Raw genomic sequence first — 23,771 nt, 5'->3', positions numbered from 1 at the left:
TGTCGAAGAATAGATCCTTGTAGTGGAGCCACAACTTTTTACGTTAGTGTTTTGTCACCATGGTAGCTATAGATAAGGCCCTTTTTAATGAGGAAAGTGTAATTCAGTACAGCTTATAGTTAATCATTATATCGTAGAATGCCGTTCATATTGTTAACATAGTTTAGGAGTTATCAAGAAGTGTATTCTTTCTTGAGATCATCAGTCTCAACTAAAAATCAGTCTGACACTGATAATTCATGTTGTGAGTTATGTAAGTATACACATGGTAGCTCATGTTGCTTGACACAACACTTTCATAGGTACGTGTTGATGGCTTGGGGAAACATTATTTTGGCCTGGCTGTGTCTTGCTTAGGCATTAAATTAAAATGAAGTAAACATCAGTAATTTTAGGTTGGTATGCTTACAGTCAGAGAGCTGTAAGTTACAGCATACGTCATACAATGGAATATGATTTTCATTAGGATAATTATCATATTAGTAAAAATATGAATAGATTTGTCTGATGAATAAGCTGCCCAGTAGATAATGTTTGGTATAAATGTAGTGCTCTTACAGGGCACATCACATTTGTATGGAATTGAGGGGGCTCTGCAGAGAATTTATTATTAATTGAAAGTTGCATAGTGTGTTAAGCTGGTGGTGTAAGAAAACAGTGTTACAAATTGTCATCAGTGAAATTCTTTCTGAGTCTGTAGTCCCAAGGATAAAGAGCCATGGTTGGAACATCAAAGCGAAGGAGAGGCTTGCACAGATATAACATACATTATACGTAGCATGTTAGCAGTAGTTTCTAGAAATAGAAGGGGATGGGAGCAAATTCCTCAACTCAGCTTTCCTGTAGGGGTGTAATGAATCAATCACTGGCAGTCCGCTTTGTTTTCTTGTTTTGTTTTTGTCCTTCCTGCTCCCCAGCAAAAAGGAAAATCTTCTAGGGAAAATGTTATGTAAAGATCAAATGGTTGATATGTCATCTCTTCAGCAGATCTCCCTATAGAATAACCTGATCTGCTAAAGGATGGTCTGGCATTTACTACACATAGAGGAATTACAAATCTAACCTTTTCTGAATGCATAACTAGTTGAGTTGACAGAAAAGCTACTGTTATGGATATGAAAAAAGTAGACACTATTCCTATGTAAGCATGCAAATGTTGATGGTGACAGTTGGTGTAGGTGGTTAAATGTGAAAAATGTGGAAAACAAAGATTTAGAAACATCACCATTTTGCCTTGTGAGCTTTTGAGTAAGTAAAATGATGTCAGAAAACACTTTTCAAATTGGAATGAAAACATTGCAGGTACAATATTTATCAGTTTCTGTAGTAAGTAATCTATAGATACACCCTGCACACCCCTCCGTTCAGAAGGTGCAGTGTCTTTTGGTAACCTTTTACGTTGCTAGCTTAGTGTCTTGGAACAGCTGTGCAGGCCAATGCACACTTGTGAGGTATAGGTTATGTCTTCTATAACTTCCAAAAGTGTAATTGACTTTGGGAGTTTTGCATAATGTTTTGAATGCATAGGGGTTATCTTTTTGTTCGTGCTGTGGGTAACTTGTGAACAATTCTGTGGTGAGTCACATGACAGACTCTGGTCCATTTCTGGACAAGAAGTACTTCTTTGGTGGGATGAGGGCTTGTGAAAGCGTGTAATACGGATTTCATGCAGTCCTTACAGTTCTCTTCATCTCTTGGGGAGCAGCTGCAGTGTACCACTGCAGTTTCCAGCTGTGAAGGTGACATGCAGAACCCACTGTATCAGCACAGCTGGCATGCTTGTCTCCTGCTGAGTAAATATTGGTAAAAATTAGTGGGCCTAAACAACACTGCCTAGTGCACTTTAGCAATAATTAATTATTAAGCAGTTCTGTTGAGTTTAAGATTATAAGAGGACAGGTAATCGAGAGATAAACTCGACTGCTTTAATGACAGGCTGGGTATAGTTGTTTTTGAAGGATTGTTTTAAAAATTCCTTTATTGAACTACTTCTTTATTTCTAATTAATACAGTATTCATGTATTGTGAGTAAAACCTTATAAATGTTAAGGTTTGAAAGTAAGGATGCTGATTTAGGAGAGATCTATAAATCTCATCTGCCTAAGAAAAATGAAAATGTGAAGATTGCTATGCTGGAATTGGTAGTATTTATATTATATAGTAGCCTTTGGATAACTCTACTTGTTCTGCTGTGTAACCTCATTAGTTACTAGTTCTTTTAAAGATACTTGTTTCTCTGATGCCCAAATTTCAATATGGCTATTTGGCTTATTGCTCTGTTTAGTTACACCTGTACTTCCCCTGAAGGTAATACAGAAGCATGATGTTGCAACACTGATTGCACCTTCCACCTTTTAAAATACATCCTGACTTTGTATAATAGAGAAATAAAGTTAAACAAACCTCTTCATTGTGTCTGAATTACACCAGACTAAAGTGTACTTACACTGGAGAACATCAGCATTGTGACTAGCTTCTCTAGGGTAGTTTAAGTCAAAAAGTAGGCTAGTTCTTTCTGTATCTGGAACTAATTTGTAGATGACTTGATACCAAGCGATCATTATACATAGGAACAAAAAGTGATGATTGAGCGGAGTCTGAGGACAATGTGAGTGATCATGGCTGCTGTGGCTGTCCTGGAGGTTGTAATAAGATCAGAAGGTAGCTAAGCCTTCGGAGATTCTTTCATTTGAAGGCTTGATCTTATTAGATAAGATATTATGTACTCTTCTCCCCTTTTTGTCCACTTCAGTAGCAATGAATGGGATGGTCGTACTGTTCTATTTTTTGGCATGGCCAGGAAAACATTAGATAACAAGATTTGTACATAAATTTGATTAGGTAGGTGGGGGAATGCTTTGTGCCTTGACTACTTATGATAGTAAGGAAAACTGCTGTCCCTGTAAGAGAAAACTTATCAGAAAGAGGGTAAGTGATTCCAAAATGCGTGACTTTTTTCATAGCTCTCATTTTTTAAATAGCGAATATTATACACTCTTGTATCTTTTGTAAATAAAGTATGGTTTCTCAAACTTCTGTTTCACACTTCTGTAATTTAATTCTGCAAGCACAAGGCTATATTATGTATGCAAAGTAAAACAACTGCTAAAAACAAACTTTCTTTTAAGATTCCCTTACTTAGATGCACATTGTGAGAATAGTAACTGCTAGAAACTGTAGGTCAGTATCTTCAGAGTGATCAGTTTGGAATTCAATGGGTGCATGAGCTCCCTTTCAAAAAAAAAAAAGTCTAAGTACACTGAATTCTCCAAGTTTGTATAGTCCAATACATACAGTGTTGTGCTTCATGTCTCGTAGACCCTGTCATGAAGTTGGCTGGGGAGGAATAAACATAGATAGATAGGTAATGGTCCAAGTAGTGAATTTTCTGACTATTCTGGACTATCACACCCTTCCAATGGGAGAGACTGCACCTGTTGGAGTAGGTATTTCCTTTCTAGGAATGAACAGGTAGGAAGGAAATACTTGTTCTAGGAGTGCTGAGTTTTATGTTCTCTTGAACTTAATATTGCACTCGTGAAGTAGATGGTTGGGGGTATAATTGTCTTCCTGTGAGCTCCTAGCACTCAGTGGCTACTTCTTGTGTCAGTTGTCTGGGGCTATCTTTCGGAGCAGAAGCAGCTTTAAAGTGGTTTGAAGTGTTAGTAAAAGTTACAAATACTGGAAATAAAACACTTGTAATTTTACCCTTAATTTGGAAGGGTGATATCTCCCTGTGAGGTAGCCAGGGCCTTATTCTCCTTGGTGGGGAAAGCTCCAGTGTTAATAATTAAATCAAAAATATTTGAAATTCTGTTAGTATTTTACAGGTAGCAGCAGAACAGTGGTCTTGGTGTCTGAAGGTGCTGTGCTTTGAGTTTCACTGCTGCCTTAGGAGCCTACTCATCAGCTTTCAACTTGAGCTGGCATGAGAAGTTCCTGAAGTAGCTGCACAGGGGGCTCTGTCTTCCCGGGTGGTTCTGGAAGAAAAAAATTCATGTTCTTCCATAGTCTGCTGTCCCATAATGTGGGTTTTAAGTTTAGTGTAGTTGCAGAAATTTCTTCATCCTTCCTTGTTACTCAAAATCATAACCAAGAAGACTCTCTAAACCAAATGATAGTTTAAAAAGCCGACATTGGTTTACTGCAGCGCTGGGTGACGAAGGATTTTTTCCTCCTAATATACACACCAAGCTACTCTAGGGTACACAACAGAGTATTTGCATATTCATAGCACATAGCATATTCATTGTCATTCACACACAGGATTGGTTACACGTTTCTGGTTTCTAATGTAAATCAGTATGCATCCTCAGACAGCACCACTGAAGCTTTTTGTGAGCTAGTGTAGTCCCCAAATGGGGTGTTGCCCTCTGTCAGGGGACTATTTGAGTCGGAGGTCCTGACTTCCCACTGCTACAACCACAATTACTTCTGTCATACTTTAAACTAATTTTCTGTTGTTTGTGGATTGCAGTGCTATCAGCTGGTCTCCTCTTAGGGCCAGAACTTCCTCGCTTGAAGGCTTCTTTTGCATAACACAGGTGTTCTTTTCACCATCTTTTTTTTTTGTTTTCCAACCTCGTGACATCAGCAAAAGGTGTGTGTGTATATGTGGGGCTTGTTTCCTCTAAGTAAATTGCTTAAGTCTTTGGTATCAGGTTCAGCCTTCCAAAATAACTGTGGATGTCATCTTAAGCGTTTGGGTGGTGGAAAGTGTTTCTAGGCTTGTCTGGAAAACTTCTGGTAGGCTGCTTAGGAACTTTTTGAAAACTTGTGGCTTTTCTCCCCACATGTGACTGTAGTCATCCTGGCATTACCTTCCTTGAGGGGAAAAAATGATTGTTTAGAAGAACAACTCAGTTGTCGGCAATTTGATCCAATTAATGCAGGTCTTCTGTCTTTACTTTACAGGTAACCCTGAGGATAAGATGGAGGTTTATATTTGAAACTGGATATTAGAGAACTCTTAAATAATGATGCTAATGCAAATTATAGGGGTTTTTCCCCTCTGTGGAAGCATTATGCTTAATATTCTGTGCTTATGCACGCTTGTGGCAAAAACAAAAAAACTCGACTGCAGAAGTATTTACAAGGTTGAGGTCTGTATTTTCTTTAAAAATAAACCAAAAAGTATGGTAGTGTAGCGGTCTAAATGTTTCGTGACTTAAATGCTGTGTAAATACTTGCTTTCCATGCTCATGCTACGGAGTATAATATGGAGGTGTTGAATTTATTTATTTTCCACTGTGGCCTGCAAGGTAGGTGTACGTGAGGGAGGAGATGAATGTGCAGGCAGCTGTTGATGTGCACTTGATAATCCTGCTGCTGGTACGTTTGCTTGCTGTGGCAAGTTAGTCTCTGGTGACCTGGAATGTCAGCTTGATAGTTAGCTCCTTTTAGGAGAACATGCTCATTTTGGGTTACTTCTGGTCACATAATCATATGTGATGTTAACCCTGAAGCTGCAGATCACTTAATTTCTGAGGTATTCTATATTTTTGGGGGGTTGGCAATAAACTTTATCACTGAGGGAGAAAAATCTCAAAAGTTCACATCTTTCTGATTCATAGCTATCCAGCCTTTATACCATTTGTTTCAGTTGTGCTTTATTAAGCTTATCCAAGGTGATTTATTGTAAGTAATTAATGAATTCTTTAGTAGATCTCTTTCTGGGAGGAATTACAGGTGGAGTGTAGAATGCTAGAAAATAGTATTTGGAGCAAGCCTAGAATTTTACTTGTAAGGTCACTTTTGTTGGTTCACATATGGGTGTAGGCAAACTATTAAAAACAAGGTAACAATTAAGTAAGGACTTTACCAAGAGGAGAAAAAGATGATTAAACTTGTGTGTTTCCATCTTTGCTGGGAATGTGACAGGAAGGGAAAATAAATTTGAACTCTGAATTTGGCAAGCTGTCTGGCTCTGATTCTGATGGATAAGATCAGAAATGTTGATACGGGGGAGGGAGAAACTATGAGAGCATTACTGTTATACTATACTATTGTTTAACTATGGTGCATCTTATTTGTGTCTTTTAGGAGACTTCTTTTTTCTGAACAACATTTTGTGAGGGAGGGAGCTTTCTGTGGGTATTAGGAAATAGTGTGTTTCCAGTGCATTATTCTTTCTTAATCTAGAGATTAATGCTTTGGATCCAGTACCAGAGATTACATCTAAATAAGTGAAAATATAAACAGTACAAGTACTAGAAAAGCAAGATAGACTTAACATGGATTTTAATAGACTTGGGTTAGAATAATTTACTCATCTTAGTCATCTGGGTAGGCTCCTCTGTTTTTCAGGAGCACTTACTTTAAATGTCTTGCTTTACTGAAGCAAAGCAGGAAGTGCTGAGGATCATGGCATTCCTGTGTGTTTTTTGCATTGCTACTTACTAGAGAAAGACAGTGGAACAGACAGACATTTCTGTGGGATTTTCCTGTGGGAAATCTGTGGGATCCGTGGGAGAGATACTGTCAAATTTTCAAATGTCCTGTAGTCTTTCATGACGTTAGCGCTACTGAATTGGTTTTGCAAGCAGTCGGCTGTGATGCTGCAAAGGAAAGAGTGTGGCCCTGTCAATGGAGCAGATTAAAAGAAGCTGTTAGGGGATGGAAGAGAGATGTGTCTTTACTCAATTTTTTTTTTTTCCTCAGCCTCTTTCTTACTTCTCTTCTCCCTCTACATAAAGCAACTGATCAAGAACCAACAAATTGCTCCTTAAACTTTAAAAAATTGTGTTTGCTTTCTCTCATCTGCCCCAGATGGAGTGCCAATTTCCACTGAATTCAAATACATATTTGCTCATTTTAGATCCATAGATCACCATCATTCCGTTTTGTTGAGTCCTGTGAAAGTTTTAAATTTCCACTTCAAGAGGATGAAATATCTACAGGGGAATAACCTTCACTCAAAATCAGATTGTTACTCATTTTCCCCAAATGTGTATTAACTTGCTTTTAATTTTTGAAAAGTCTGAAGGGAAGTATGCATTGGACAATTCAAATTATTTGAAATCACAGTTATGAAATTTTCTGAAATTCTAACATTGAGCTATTCAATTCTGTTTTCCTATTCTGAGAAAGAGGCTGACATGTTAATAGCAAATCAGCACAGCACTGTCCCACTTTTAACTTCAGTAGTGTCAAAGTAGTATTGTCTCTTTTTTTTTTTTTTCCTTGCTAGAAAGGATGTCAGGAGTTAACTAACACTTTAAGCTATTATTAAATCAACTTTGAATTCAATTTTGAGACTATAATTTGCACTGTGATGGGAGGGAAGAATCTTAGTTCTACTTAAATATTCTGTCACGTGAAAAACTTATTTTTTACTTTAGACAGTGAATTATCATCTATGGAGATGTCATAAAAGGAGCAGTTAGGTCAGGTCACCTAAAGAATTGCCACCAAGGAGTTTAAGTGAAACAGGTTTAATATGAAGTTGTGGAAATGTGACTGCACAAGATTCAGTGGTAAGGGTCACTCTGTTACTTATTACATGGAGTAAATACAGAGAGAAATTAAGTTGACATCATAGAATCATTTAGGTTGGTAAAGACCTCTGAGATCACCAAGTCCAGCTGTTAACCCAGGACTGCCAAGTCCGTCACCAAACCATGTCACTAAGCACCACATCTGCATGCTTTTTAAATACCTGTAGGGATGGTGATTCCAGCACCTCCCTGGGCAGCCTGTTCCAATGCTTGACCACCCTTTCAGTAAAGATTTTTTTCCTGCTACCCAACCTAAACCTGCCATGGCACAATTTGAGGCCATTGTCTCTTGTCCTGTTGCTTGTGATCTGGGAGAAGAGACTGACCCCCACCTGCCTACAGCCTCCTCTCAGGCAGTTGTAGAAAGTGATAGGGTCCCCCATGAGACTCCTTTTCTCCAGTCTAAGCAATTCCAGTTCCCTCAGCTGCTTCTGGTAAGACTTATTGTGTAGACCTTTCAGCAACTTTGTGGCTGGACACGCTTCATCACCTCTGCATCCCTCCTGTAGTGAGGGGCCGCCAAATAAAGTCAGAATACAGTTGGAAACAGTTTATAGAGATCAAAGGTATAAAAGGGTAAAGGAGATCCTCCCGATGACTCACAAGGTTCAGAGTAGATCCCCTGGCTTTCTAAAATCTCGTAGAACCTAGGTGCAGCTGGATCTATTCCTAGGCTCAGACTTGGACAATGGCTTAGATTAAAGGGGAGAGTGAGAGAAAGAGAAAGCTTGTTCATAGTTCAAGATTATTACTAAGATTTTAGCAGCAAATCAATAAAATCTGTTTTAAATCACAAAAGTTACATAATAAACCTTCTTCAAGGTTTATCAAGCTTCAAGCTTGCAATACATATTACAGCAAAGGTGTATTTACTACAAGTTTGCCCTTGAGTTCAGTGAAATACTCAGTGTTTTAGGGGTTTGCATTCCTCAACAGGCAGAGGTGTTAGCCTTGAGGAGCAGGAGTATCAGCCCAGGCCCCATCATCACTTTTCCGTGATGGCCCCCCTAGTATTGCAAACTTAGCAGTTTGTGAGCTCTGAGCATGTCCTCCTGCTCAGAGGGAGATGCTGGTCACAGCCCACAGTGGTCCAGGAGAGCTCAGAAGGGTCTCACTTTGGGACTGCTGTTTATAACGTTGTGAGATGGTTGGCTGTAGTCATCAGCAAATTTCCTTCACACCTGCAACCTGGGTTGGTAATTTTCTCAAAAATTCTAGGAACAATATATAATTCTACTTGGTTACAACTCAGGCTGTGATCTGGCAGGAGCATTATGAGGTTGTTAGGGAGTAACTGGTTATTTTCATTCTTCTTCCCTCCGTGTACCAGTCAACAGGAGCTCCAGTACAGACGGTGCCATTCTCTGCCTTAGCAGAGTAGGAGTAACTGGTACAGTCAAGGGGTGCTTAACCACCCAACTCATTACTCAAGGCATGGCGGCCTAACCAGTACCTCCTCTGGGGTCATAGGATAGCCCAGAGAAGGGGGAGTAGTGCACCACTGCAGGTGGTAACAGCATTTGAAGAGAAACTGTACTTCAATATAATTGTCTAAATTTGAAGTAATTATTAAAAATTTTACTATAAGCAGTAAACTATCATTCTTCCCTATCTAAAAGGGCAAAAATACTTTGGAAGCCATTCAAGAATAACCTTCTGTTAATTTTGTTACAACAGTTGCTTATCTGATCTCCAAAATGACTGATGTGGTAACATAAAAATGACATAACAGCTCTTCTTTTTTTTTTTCTGTAATCATCATCTGTTGGCTTAGAGAAACACAACACTGAAGAGAAAAATAATTTAATACAAAAAAAATTAGCTTAAATTTTTCATTACTGTGTTGGGAGTGAAAAGAGATTGTAAGGTGGCAAAAATCAGATGTGCATTGTGAGAACAAAGCTAAGTAAATAGGGAATAATGTTTGGCTGCATGGGAGATGTGAAGAGTCTCATAGTTAGAACCACAGGTAATGCACAGGAGAACAATACTTGTGCATTGCAATTGCAAGCAACTAATCGGAGTGGATAGAGATTGTGTTACAGTTGTAAAATACATGTAGAAGGAAACAATAGACAGAGGTACAATTCAGGGATTCCTTTATTTGCCCAGGGTAGTAACTCTTAAAACTGCTGAGAATAATGTTGAGCTAATATGTGTCAAAATTGTTATATAAACTAGAGGGAGAAAATGCTTAGAATCTAGAAAATAGTGGTGTTGGGTTTTTTAAATTTTGCTCATTATAGAAATAATGGCTACTCTTTACCACAGCAGTGAAAAAAGTGTATTACAGTAAAACTCTTTAAAGCTGCATTATAAATAAAAGCTTACTGGTTTTAGTACTACATTTGATGCTGAACAAATGTAAAAGTAAAAAACAAACCAGCTTGTTGAGGTGGGTAACACAAAACAGAGATAGAAATGTTCTTTAAGGAGGGGAAGTATTCTAGAGTAAATTGGAAGTCCAGTTCTGTGTGCTATTTCTTGAAGTAGTGACTTTCATTAGGGCACTACATAGTGTTTTTAAGTGTTAGAGTGCATCATTGTGTGTGTGTTTTGGTAGGATATTTTGTCTTTAAAATGTAACGATCCCCAAATGGGCGATGAATGCACATAAGTACATGCACTCCTCTTTTTTTGAACTCTGATCTATGAATGTGTTTCCACTTGTGTTCCTGTTACCACCGACTGTATTGTGTAACCTGTCTAGTTTTAGTGCAACAGTTTATCAGTCTTATTAGCTGCAGTTTTGACTGTGGTTCCTCCTCCTTCCATGTACGTCAGCCCTTGCTTGCTTTGAATCACTAAGTCTCATGTTGTTTCGGGCCTGCTGGGTTCTTCTGACCTCTGTTGTTTGATCCGTTCTAGTTGTAGCTAAGAATTCTGGCAGTTGCTTTTTTGGTGGGAGTGCATGTGAATCGGAGCGTCAGGGGCTGTTTTAATATATGGACCACACAATTTATAAAACAAAAGAATTAGAGCAACCTGAGTTATTCTGGTAGGAAATAGTTTCATTCCTGCACAGTGCCCCTCCCACCCCTTTCTGGTGTGTGTGTTTTGGTTTTTGGGTTTTTTTTGGTGCTGAACTATTAGGTGTTGCAGATTGCCTGAATTTATCTGCAAGCAGTCAGATGGAGAGTCTCGTTAATAGATGAGAACTTGTGTATTGAAGTACTGCATATTTAGAGCAGTGCAGCTTGCTTGTTTAAAAACCTTTGGTATCTGCTGCAGATGCCTGCATAGTCTAAGGAGTGGCTTCCTGGCTGCATTGTACATGAAGTGCCAAACACCATGAGAGCAGTTTTGTCCTGGAATGCCAAAATGCATTGAATCCGTTCAGGAAGCAACATATGTCAAATGAATAAAAATATCACACTCATGTAAAACAGAATGTGATAGTTGTGTTTTCCAAATCTGGTCTCTTTCCTGAATTAAGGGGTTAAAAAGGACTTTTTGTACTGAAGGTAGTATTAAGTGCCATTAGCTCACCATTGCTGCTGTTCCCCACCGTTGGTTTCCCCATACCCTATTTTTTCTTTTGATTAACATATCCCATAGATGGAAATTGAAACAAGAAGGCTATCAGTAGGGGTGTTGTATAGGAAAGACAGTATTGTTTTCCTTCTTGAATATTTAGGCCTGTGCGCAGTATACAGGGGTTTTGGTAGTTGTTTTTTCTGTGAGTATCGGGTGTTGGTTTTGTCTTGTCTTTTTTTTTTTTTTTTATAAGACTTGCAGTTTATGTGTTTCTTTACATCTCTACGAGAGTTCTATGTAACTGCCTGATACTTCAGGTAGAAAGCCAGGGTTGATGAAAATAAAAATGGGCAGTGAAGGTTGCTGCTTCTGCCCCACCTCTTAATTCCAGCAGGTTCTCAAGACAGGTAGTGGGAACACTTACAACTAACAGCTCCAAATACTGCAGGATTTTATTATGATAAAGAAACAAGCCCAGGGCAGAGTGGGTTTTGTTTTGTATTGTTCCTTGTTTGCAAAGGATTCCCCCTAGTTGGAAGGCAAAGATACTAAAAATTGCATTGACAAAAAAATCCATGTCTTTCTAGAAGCTGTATTTCCATCTGGTCAGTTTCTAACTAATATTTTGCATGATTTTTCTTATCTGAAATAATTTTAAAGCATTGATTTTATAGCTTTCTTAAACTCAGAAGAATGAATTATGTATCTTTAAAGCAATTCTTCTTGTCCTTTCTGAATGTTGTTCTTTTTTTCTTTTCCATCAGTATGATTAGGCATACAGTTAAAAATTAACTTCAGTGAATTGTTAATGTGATGTCCTTATTGTTCTGTCTTGTGTAAGGAGTGGTAAGTCTCTGAAAGAGGAGAGAGACAAGCATTTTCTTTTTGTAGCTGTGGAAGGCATGGATGAAATGCTTAATAAAGAAGCTTCATCTGGAGCCTGGCTGTAACAGAGGCAACACTACCATCATTTCTATGCGCTTTTTTTTTTGGTGATAGTAAGAGCTCAGTTGTGAAGCAAAGGTAGAAGCTTGATACGCTTCTGTCACCTGGATTGAAAGAGGAGACGCTGGTGTTTCTTTTTTTTGTTCTAAATTCTACCTTTCCAGCTCCCTGAAATTTTTAGCTGTCCCATGGTAATGATACTACCAGCTAAGGATGTGCTCATCTGCTGAGAAATGAGGCATACAGTCCAATACAACTACTGGTTGTTTCTCTCTAGATCTGCATCAGCTGGGTTCTCATGTGCTTTTGTATTTGTTCTGGCTGTCCACCTGTCTTCCCTGATTGTGATGTGTGTTGGCTTGTTTGGTTTCAGCCTTCTTTGACATGTGAGAAAATCTGTAGAAACATGTTCAGGTATACAAGCACTTTTGTCCTTCTCGGCTTTTACTCTTCTGCGAGGTGAGGTGTTTATCTTCACAACTTATTCCAATGTTTCTACTCATCTCCCAGATAATTGGTGGCTACAGCACTGCTCTGTAGCTATTGAATTGTAGGAAGTACCAGAAATAGTAGTGCGAAGAAATGTTCCATCAGGCCTGTGTTTTCATTCCGTTGTTTTGCGTTTTTAAAATGTAGTTCTAGTGTGCCATAGCAAGTATCTGTGTGTGTCCCCCTCCTCCCCCTGCTTAGAGGTATCTGCTATTTCTCTAGAGTCTGGCCTGGTTTGCTGTCATTTTCATTGTGAAATAGCAAGTTAAAAACTTATTCCTAGTTCAGTTCTTGTCATCACTAGTAACAAGCATTCATTTTTACATGGACTTGGAAATCAGTTCACACATAGGTGTTCAGGTTGCGCTTGCTGTTATTGTGTTAATCAGTTCCACAAAACCCGTAACACAAGGTTGGGTTTTGCTGCTCAGAACCTGTAAATGATGACAAATTGCAGTATACTTGCAACAGTTATAATATGTTGTCTTTTCTCACTGTTTGACCAGCTTTAACTGTCATCAAGGCTGTTGCCATTTCTAGTTTTAATAGACAAGGAAGGCTATGGAGTCTGCTGATTTTTTTTTTTTTTTTTCTTTTTTTTTTTTTTCTCTTTGGAGTTCATTCCAAATTTTCTGCTAACATCTTTCTGTGGTGTTGATAGCATTGTAGAACCAACTTTATGGATTTACCCAGTATAACTTCTGTTACCCGTCCTTTAAACAGTTATATTGATTTTTTTTTTTAAGGTGTATTGCAACTTAATTCTACTCTGTGATTTAATTAATATACATGGCATATATTTGTTGGGACTTAGAAAAGCATATTGGTTGTTACACTTTGTGTAATCCTTGTGTTTTCTCCCTGAACATGCCCTTTCTCCTTGGGCTCCCCAAGACATTGATAATGTTGACTTGGGAGCAGACCAGAAGACGGCATCCATGGAAGGATTTTTTTTTAATTAAAAAAAAGCTCTTTCCATTTCTTCCTATCAGGATTTACTGTTAAGTGTGATTTTCAGGTACATGATGTGGGTGGGTCTTAGTTCATCAGTTAATAGGAGAGGCAGTAAAATAGGAATTTGGATGAGAAGCTTGTGTGCATGCAGAGATTGGTTTTGTCCATATCAGTTATTAGCCTTGCTTTAAATCCAGACAGCTACAGCCTAACACAAACTGTCTGGCTACGTGGACTTCATGGGGGAGAAAATTGTCTTTCCTGTTAAGATTGGAAGTAGGGTACATTCTGATCTTAAGTATTGGGCATCACCTGCTGTAAAGTGGCAGCTTCTGATGCCATAGGAGGCTTGAGGTGCATCTTGTGTGTCTTCAGTTGCTTTTTAAGAGCACTGGGGCAGGTAAAAGTTGCATCTGGGAGATCAGTGGCACTGTTGTGTATTTCAAATCTCAATTTTTCTTTTTACGAATCTGTTCAGTATTCAGGGTTTGAATTACAGGTTGATATTCACTGTAATATTAAAGTTAAAAAAAATTGTAGAAAAATACTCAATTAGCCCCAGCTGAACAAATAAAACTCTTTATCATGAGCACTTCTTGACAGGGGCACCTTCTTGTATTGGTCACTTCGTAATTTAGGAGGGGTTTTCCTTTGGTTAAAAGAAAGTAAGTGTAAGTAAATTTTTAACTTATGTTGGGGATGGTGGTCTGTTTTGTATACTTTAGTTTCATTCCCTCAAGCCTTTTATAAATGTAAAGCATTGCTTTGTAGGCAAGTAGTTGACTTTTTATTGTAAAAGGTATGCAACACTTGTTTGTGGAAGGGTGTCTTGCAGTTAAAAAGACCACATCCTGTAAACACTTCTTTCAGTTCTGAACTCGGAGTGTAGAACATGATCTGCTAATATAGTCACTCTCTGGAACAGGCGTCCTCAAACTGTTTAACCAGGGGTCCGGCGCGCGGCTGCAGTGGCAGGCAGTCATCTGCGGCTGCTTGGTTTCCCCCCCCAAACCCCAGCGGGGGGGGGGGGGGGGGGGCAGGGGGGTCTGTAAATACCGGGGACGGATTGAGGACCCTGGGGGCCGTATGCAGCCCGTGGGCTGTAGTTTGAGGACCCCTGGTCTGGACTATAACTATTTACTGACCTGACTGACTTGTTACTTCTTGGTTGCCTGTTGATTTTGACATGATAATTTTTCTTTTTTAAGTTACTCCTCCTTGTCCCCTCCCTGAACTGCTTGTCTTCACTGGTTGATTCTGTCAGGGAAAAACCCACCAAAATGATGAATCCAAGGCAGACTGAATTATAAAATGGGACCCACATGAATGAATGCTCACAACAGCACATGCTGGTAGCAAAATTCAAATATGCTTGCGTTACGTTTCTTGATACATCTTTTTCATGCTAAGAAAAATACTGGTAATAATGAAGTTACCACCTTCACTTTAAAGGAGTCTTAATTTAGAAAGCCTGTACTGAATGTATAGTCTTACATTCTGCTGCATCTCCTCTGACAGTAGGCAGTACGCTTCCTCTTTCCTTCCTGTGCGGGTCCTTTGCTTCGTATCTGAAGAGGTGGTATTGAAGGTCAGTAGTTGATGAGCAAGCTTATCTAATTAGAAAAAAATTCCCCTGATACCTTGCAGGTTTAGGCTTTTTGGGTCTGTTACTAATTGGACTCATGGCATGGTTATGCAAATCCTAGACATAATAAAAGGCAGGTATGATGGGAAAGCAGGGCTTACTCTTAGCAGTCTGTAGTTTGAATTAAGCACAATGGGAATTCACTTGTCTTTTGATTTCCAGTTGCTGGTTTGGAATAGTCTTTCACTTGGTCACGGTAAATGTAAATGTTGGTCTTCATCATCACTGATTTGATCCTCAATAATCCTTCCTTAAAAGTCAGAAGTTTGTTAAAATCTGGAATACTTGGTCAGTTATATCTCTTTTGGGGCAGATTTAGTCTACCATCTCCTATCTTTCCTGCTTTTTTGCCATATGCCGGTTGACTTTCTAGACCAGGGGTCCTCAAACTACGGCCTGTGGGCTGGATATGGCCCCCCAGGGTCCTCAATCGGGCCCCCGGTGTTTACAGACCCCCCCCAGCCCCTTCTGCTGGGTGTTGGGGGGGGAAACCAAGCAGCCGCAGATGACTGCCTGCCACTGCATCCGCGCCGGCCCCCTGGTTAAACAGTTTGAGGACGCTTGTTCTAGACTTTGGTCAGTAGGCTGGGAACTTCATGCCTGTCTGTAAAGTGGTTGGTAATTGCTGCAGGGGTGGAGAGTAACTTAACAGCAGTAAGAACTGAAATTGTAAAAGGAGAAGCAGCAATGAAGGTCTTATGAAAGCTACTTTGCAGAGGACTTACTCTTGAGACTAGAAATTTCTGGTGGCTGTATGTTTTTCGTTGTCTGGAGGGATCTCCTGATTGACATCTGTAGGTTAACAGTATTTTATTGTGGGATGCTCTGCTTTCAAATTAGGCCCCAAGGCTAGTGTTGTTATCAAAATCTTGGAATGAAGAACTTATCGACACCAATGTGATGTAGGTAAGCAGACATGTCTTCATTAACAGTCAGGTGTGTGAGTGAGTTTTCTCACAATCAACGCACACCAAGTTTCAAAATCAGACACCATATATAGAACTTATTCATGCACATTCATTAAGTATTCATGCATAATCATGCTGTTTCCCCAAAATCATTAACATATTCTCCTCCCATATCCGATTCTGCACAGTAAAGGTTAGAAAGGTCCAGAAATGGGTCTGGGGTACGATTTGGGTAGGTGGTATATGAGTCGGTGGTCGCAATCTCCCCCTGCCGGAATTACCTTTTACTAAAGTTCACGGTTTCTTGGCAGGTAACTACAAGCTGTTCCAGTTGACTCTTCCCAGTTCCCATTAATCCTATATTCTGACATTTCAATACACTTTCTACATACGGAAGACTAGTTAACTACAAAGAAACCTTTCAAACCCTAAATTTATTACCTAAGTTTTAAACACTGATTCTAGCCCATTCTTCTGGCCTTGATACAAGACTGTACAAAGGATTTCATAACAGCTTTTACTGTGCAACTATAAATTTCATTAAAATATATTTCTTATCCCTCTATATTTCTATTAAAATTATTTTATAAAATAAAATAAAGTCATCAGTTTTAACTTATTAACAAATCTGTAACAGTGTGAGTGGACAACTGACAGGTGATGGGCAGTCAGTATGATTAGTAAACAAGTTCATATGTATTATCACTGGTAGAATGATGGACTCGGAAATGCCTGTCACTGGTAGTGTGGGATGCCATTACTGTATTTTACTTTTTTTCTCAGATGGGCAATGTAGAGGAATTAAAAGTGCAACATAATTTAGGGAAAGAATAGAAAGCATTTGGCTTCATCATTCTAAAACCTTGTGGGAATTTGCCACCCAGGTGTGAAGGTGCTGTGCGACCATAGTGTGGGGCCATGTATAGTAGTCTCACTTGGCCGTCCTGCACTCATGCAGTGCAGGCAGCAAAGCTTCTGATATTTCTCTCCTTTCTCTCAGAAGAGCCAAGCCCATACAGTAGGGAGGAGGTGACATTGACGGGATTGAGGTAAACAGAAACACATTTTTCCTGTGTTGGTGCCAGCTTTTTAAGAGACACTGATACTGTGCTTATCTCTGCTTCTCTGGAGAGGCTAGAGCGGAGTGATGTGGGAAAGCACTCATGAGCTTTTGTCCCTTTTCTAACAGAAGGCAGGAAAAGTATCCCAGTTCCTGTTGTCCCACATAAAATTAGTTTCCTGATATCTGACTTTTTAATGTTGTTCCCTGCAACACATTTCTTAGAGCCACTACATGAGAAACATTTAGGTTCATTTTTGTGGACTTTTTCCTTCTTCAGTCAGGCCGATGTTAGCAACAATTACTTCTGCAAGAGAGCTTAGCTGGATGCTGTTTGCTTACTGGAACAGTAACATGTCTGGTGGATAGTTTTGAAAATATCCTTAAGCAGATAAGATATTTTTTATGCCAGTAGATGTCTGTTTGTATGTCCTGCTATTTAATCTGCAAAATAACTATGTATCTTCTGATTGATAAGTATTTCCTATAGCACATCAGAGGAAACACTGATTGCTGGAAGGTAATTTCTGTTGCTAGGATGGAAACAAAGCTCAGCAGATTATATGAAGTCCCAAAATATTTTGAATGTTATGTTTGAGATAGAAAAACTAACACGTAAGTTTTCAAATTACGTAGTAACAAGGATTAACCTGTGCAGGATTTGGAGATAGTGAATTCTTTCCTTTATGTAGTTTCAGAATGGTTGTCTTCTGCACACTTGAGAGGAACTACTGTAATGATACTAAATTCCCTGGGACTGAAATTTTGTCTTGGGAAAGTAAGATTTCGTTTCCCAAGACAAAATGTGCTGCAGAGTCTTTTTCTTTTTCCTTCCCCTACCACTCGGATTCAAAATATACTAGGATTTTTCTTCAAAAATACATTCACAGTCTAGTTAGGAATTACAAAATGAAATGTCTGTTGACCTTGCAAATGAGCATGAAAAAATTTTACATTTTTTCATGTTTCCTTCATGGGTCTACTTCATTTGTGAGAGTCTATATGTAATAGGAATTTAGAGCATTGCAAATAGGAATTGGCTCTGAAGCTGAGGGTGTGTATATCTTTTTTTGGCATAACTTCATATGTGTGTTCATCCCTCCCCATCTGAGTGAGTATGTGATTGAAATATCATGATCTGTATTAACTTTTTCTGTTTTTAAAGGTCTTTCTGCTGTGTTTTTCCCACTTAAATAATGAAGTAGTGTTTGTTTGTTTGGGGTTTTTTGATACTCTAGTCATGTCTGTTTTGGAAGTCAGTCCCTTTTGAGGGACTGGAGTCTAGTTTCAGTGCATCTGTCATGTCTTAAAACACTGGGCAGAAAAGGTTCATGAAAGATAACTGTAGATATTTTTGAATTTTTTTATTCTGCTGTATGATTAGAATACAAATTGGACACTGCTGTTGGGGTATATGTGTATCTATTTATATCTATGTATCTTGAAATAAAAGGGAAAAATAGATATTTTAAGGTCCCTTAATTTTAAGATACAAAATAGAAATTACTCTCTTTGCTAAGATGATACATTTTTTGGTATCAAACCTGATACTTGGATATGAACTGCGAGTCTTGCATGCTAAAATTTCAGCCAATGGTGAGGCTGGGCTTGGTGAGATTAACATACACAGCTAAAGTGTGTTCCTTTCTTCCCCTCCCCTCAAGTCATTCATCTGGAGAATTTAGGATCCAGTGTCAAATTCATGTGTTCAAGTTGTGTAAAAACAAGTCCAGCTACAAAATGGAAAGTACTTAAGCTCACAAAATACCTGCAAGTTGATGCTCTCTCCTGTCAATCACCTTGCTTCCAGCTGTCTTCCAGCAAAATTTCATATAGCTAGGTAGACCCTAACCTTTCGTGTCATAGGGTTATTGAAAAAGAAAGAACAACAGTTACAGAGGCCTAGAAACCAGAGTACAATGAGAAAATGTTCTTCTGGATTTTAATTAACAACTTTTTTTGAAAGGCAACATGATTTTCTCAGGTGTGGTAGCAAAGTAAAATCCTAGTTGATTGTTCTCATAATTGTCTTTGCAGCCACAAAAATACTGTCAGATGTTGTCTGCAAGGGAAGGTTTTGTGCAACAAAAATTCAACAGCACAAATTGTCTAGTTCTGAAAAGTCCTGGTTGTTCACAATTCTCTGAAATGAATTTATAACTCAAATGTAATATGGGTGTTTTTTCATACAATGACCTGCTCATCAGGGGTTTGAGTTGGAATGGGTTCTTGATGTTAATTAGGTAACACATGTTTTAATTAAAAAATTGGGAGTATGTGATAATGAAAAAGCTAGAAGTAGACCGTAGCCATAGTTATACTTAATTTCCAAGTTATCATGTTGTGGGGAGAACTTGTGTTAGGGGAAGAAGTGCCAGAGCAAGTGATCTTTCTTTTAAGACGAGTAAAATGCTTATTTTCGTGTTCCTCCTCAACTCTTTAACTTTTGGGTCTAGCTTAACACTGAGCACATGTAGCATGTAAGCCAGGGTAGTCAATCTTTTATTAGTGGAAAAAAATTACTAAATTTTTTACTTAGTACCAAGAAGGTGGTTAATGTTCTTGGGAAATGCATTGCAGTTGCCAGTGGAGTTAAACTGTCTTTGTAACTTTTGTAACAACATCTTATCAACAGTGGCAGAGAACAGAGAATGAAGGAGTGTTCCAGTCCTCTGTCTCAGTCCTTAGATAATGCATAGATAATGATCTTTTATGTAATGATAAGTACAATTGTCCATTGTTTGTATAGCCCTACAGTTACTGTATTCTTTCTCTTGCTACCTGGGATAGAGTGGAAGGGTCAGTGATTGAAGCAGTAATGGAGGGTGCTGCAGAATTCAAGACTCGATCTATCGAGTTGTTGTAGACCTGAACACATAATCTGGAGGAGTCAGTATGTTCAATAGTCCACTGTCTATCTGTAAGGATGCCCCTTACATCTCAAATTGAACTGAAAATTCACCCTGTGGGAGATGGCAGGGTAAGGGAGAGGGAAGGGAGAGCTTTTCTTAGTTAGGAGCCGGGAAAGCTGTTGCAGTCTTTACATCACAGAACAGCAGTTCCTAAGTGGGGTGTGTATAAAGGGAGTTGCTGGCCAGAAACATGATTTAATAGAATACTTATATTTATATATTTTTAGTCATGCAAAAATTTTGGCTGTAGGTGGGAAAGCAGTAGGAGAATTGCAGAAGGAAGGTTCCAGAGCCACCACTATAAGGGACAGCAACCAATTTTTTTATTCCTGAGCAAGCCAGGAAAGCAGCAATACAATCATCAACCCTGGCATCCTTCAGAGTTTCTAGCTGTGCTGGCCATTGCACCATGGGGAGCGGATATTAGCAATGTTTTGGAAAAGGTAGCTGAGATCTGTTGAACAGTTGTATTAGTATGGAGGTTTTAGAGTTTGTTAAATCTCAGAGTGTTCAGGAAGTGGCAAAACCAGTTATTTTAATGATGATTCTGTTGCTGCTATCTTAGAAACTTTAGGAATCATGAAACACTGTTTTGCAAATGTATATTGAATGCTTTATGAAAAACAGTATGCTAATCAGGATCTGATATCCTGAAGAATCTGTGTTTCAGAAAAGATTCTAGTTTTCAGCTTAGAAACCTAGATGTATTAGACACTTTTTTTTATATATATATATATATATTTTTTTTTTTAGTGGGATATATTTGCTGTGTAAAAGCAGATGACAAGGCCATTTTTCTGTCATTTATCATCTTCTCTTTCTTACGTATTTTGGCACCTTACTTGAACTGGCTTCAACAAATTTTGTCAAGATGAGGCTATGGGTGTGCTCCATGTGCATCTTAGACTTACTGCATTATTCCGGCCTACTAGCCAGGACCACATAATAAAACTTTGTATCCTGAACATTCAGAGTATATGGCAATACTCTACAAAAGCTCATCAGACAGAACAAGCTTCTCAGTAATAGATCCAACTACTTGTAAGCAACTGTCTCTGTTCCTGCCAATGGCTGTGGCTGCAGACTTTCAGTAAAAACTAAATGAAAGGCAGCTGGCAGGTCCAATTAAAATAATTACAGCTTTTTTAAAGCCTCATCTATTGCAAAGAGATGTATTTCCCCATGAGGGCTGTGGAAGTATTAGTGGCAGTGTGGGTGGTACAGATTCTCTTTCAGAGAATGTGCTTGAGACTCAGTGGAACAGCAGTATTTGATGAGGAAGTGGAGGTCCTGCACCTGACTTCTTACTAGTTTTGGTTACATTTTGTTAACCTGATAACTGCATGAAAACTCCATTCATACAAGTTAACAAGAAAGGGAGCTGTTTTGAGCTCAGGCTTGCTAGCAATGCATATGTTTTGGTTTTGCCTGCCGTGGAAGGAGATTATAATAATTTCTACCTTTTTTGTGTTTTGGCACACTGCTTTCTCTGTTTGCGTGACTTTGAGACTTGGCAGAGGACAAAAATGAGTAATGGCAGAATGGTGGTTGTGGTGTTAAGTTACAAGTTACCACTTCTGTGTCTTGTGTTTAACTGGTGTAAAACAAAGTTGGTGTGTGGATTTGAAACTTAGTTTTTGTGCAAGGCCCCTTTATACCTGTCATCTTGAAAACACTTCTTAATTCTTTTTCACAGATGCATGTGGATGGTTTAGTAAACTGTTCTGCATTTTGGTGAATCTGTGGCCCAAGCTGAGAAACTGATTCAGACTCCCTACAGTGTGAATCGGCAGTAGTGGAGTGTTTCGGGTAGGTGATTGTCCAGATATGTTGAAGGAGATAAGGGAAAGAAATATTTTGGGCGAACTTCCTGTTTGAGTTACTCGACAACATATTTCTCACACTCATAGGTGTAAGGACGAAAACCTTCTGTTTTACCTGCTGAATTTGTATTACCATAGCTTGTAGGGAAGATGAGTAAGAACTGTGAATTGTGGTTGTGTTGGGTCAGTAAGTGCTAGTGGGTGGTCGCTGCAGTGGCATGGTCTGTCATGCTTGGGCCACAGAACATGCTCTGTGTGTGTCTGTAGCCGTACCATGTTGATACAGCTCTGTGAGCATTTGTGGAGAGGCGAACCTGGCTTCCTTGCTTCTGCTATAATTTTCTGCATTATTTGTTTACTTTGAGTGCTACATAAGGTATGCAAGGTAGTAACCGGTTTTATGGTGATGTATTCAGGTAGCTCTGTGCAAAAAATAAAAGCAGTTTCAAACACGCACTTCTGCCCCAAGTAGTAACTTAAATGCTATTATCCTATGTAGAGAAAGGTCAATATGATAATTGATAATTGATACATGATAAATGATAATAAAGGGTTTTTTTGTTATGGTGTTTTTTTGTTTGTTTGTGCTGGGAGGGGTGGCTTTGGGGTTTTTTTTCAGTTGCAAAACCCCTAGTGTTTGTGTTCTGTGTGCTTGTTACATTGTTAGTGGTATGTTTTGGGGTAGGTGAGAATGAAGGGCGTGTGTTTTGTTGTGTGTGGGGTTTTTTTGTGTGTGTTTTTGTTAAAAATTGGTTTTAATCCTGTAACTCAACAGTAAATACAAATAGTTCCTTGTAAAAAATTACAGCTACAATATAACCAGAATAATGTAGCATTTATTTTGGTAAGTATATACCATATTGAAGTGCCATAAAAATCTTCAGTAGAACACTGTATGTTTCAACCTTAATATACTGAAGCAGGATCTCCGGTAGGTAGGGTAGGTTTGAGGTTAATACACTGTCTTAATCCTAATTGGGACCGTTGAGCAAACATGTTTTTCACTCTGTTCTCTCCATCTTTTGCTGTGATTCAAGAATGTAGGTAGAATACACTTGCAAATATCTGTAACTACCCACAAAAAATGTTTGACTTCTGAGAGGGGAAATATTTTAATAGCAAAAGTACTGTTTTAAATGCTTAAGGGTGTTGTAGAAATGATGTGCTTGGAAATGCAGGTGTCTTAACCAAATTTAAATTAGGAGCCATTATGAAAAGGTAGTATAAGTATTGGACCTTCTGCTTAAAAAATAATTTGCAGGGAAAGAGTGGATTTTTATAAAAAAGGTAGTAAAGAGAACAGGCGAAACTATTTTGAGGAGCAGTTTGGTTTTTTGAGAGGAAAATCCTAATTTTATTTGAAGTGCTGAATATTCTGTGTGAGGGCTGCAGAATTATTGTTTCTGTAAATTCTTGGTTACAGAAAATGGTATAAAGTGCCATTTTTCTCTGTTAAACTTCCGAGATGTCTTCACAGTTATCTGACAAGTGAGTTATACTGTAAAGAAATCATCACAGAAGAGGAACAATTTTATCATGTGAATAGGCGGAGACTTCTAATAAGCTATTACTGTCTTGTTTACTGCCAAGCTAACAATAACAAAGCAGGGAGTTCAGGCAACAGTGCACAGCTTGGATTTAGAAGAGGTCCTTTCCTTTGTTATGCTATTTATATTGTTCAATAACATTCCCTATATGTGTAAGGGAACAGGCTTATACAAGTTTGAATGTTAAGAATAATTTTGTGCTGAATTAGAATCTTGTATTCTAGTTTCACTGTGGATCTGCTTGAATCTGCTTGTTTTCATATTGAAATGTTTAAGTCTTACTGAGATAATTCAAATGGAATGATTAATCCAAAGTTTATTTTTTGTTGCTGTGCAGTTGTTTGTTCTTATTTTATGTCTAGTCCCCTTTTCACTCCTAACTGTTGGTTCATTAGCAGACTTGATTAATGAGCCTTTATTGGGAGAAGGTCTTTACTAGCTAGGAATAGCAGGATTGGGAAGCAAATTCTGGCTTTGCAATAGGCTTGTGGCTGCAGGCAGATCTTAAATAGTTG

General features: G+C 38.6%; 1 protein-coding gene across 6 annotated transcripts in view; it reads left to right on the top strand.

Annotated features, from left to right (window-relative positions):
- ERBIN (erbb2 interacting protein) overlaps window positions 1-23,771 on the top strand; it is a 122,746-nt gene that overhangs the window by 2,651 nt on the left and 96,324 nt on the right. Inside the window, exon 3 of one of the 6 annotated variants that reach the window (XM_055790668.1) lies at window positions 21,583-21,695. The exons of the other annotated variants lie outside the window; for them this stretch is intronic. The gene's annotated coding sequence lies outside the window, so the exon portion shown is untranslated. The remainder of the gene's footprint in view (window positions 1-21,582; window positions 21,696-23,771) is intronic. 6 annotated transcript variants of the gene reach the window in all.

This window comes from Falco peregrinus, chromosome Z (genome assembly GCF_023634155.1).
Source record: "Falco peregrinus isolate bFalPer1 chromosome Z, bFalPer1.pri, whole genome shotgun sequence".
In the NCBI taxonomy this organism is placed as follows: Eukaryota; Metazoa; Chordata; class Aves; order Falconiformes; family Falconidae; genus Falco; species Falco peregrinus.
The sequence above is the reverse complement of the archived record's forward strand: the minus strand, read 5'-3'. Positions and strand labels throughout refer to the sequence as shown.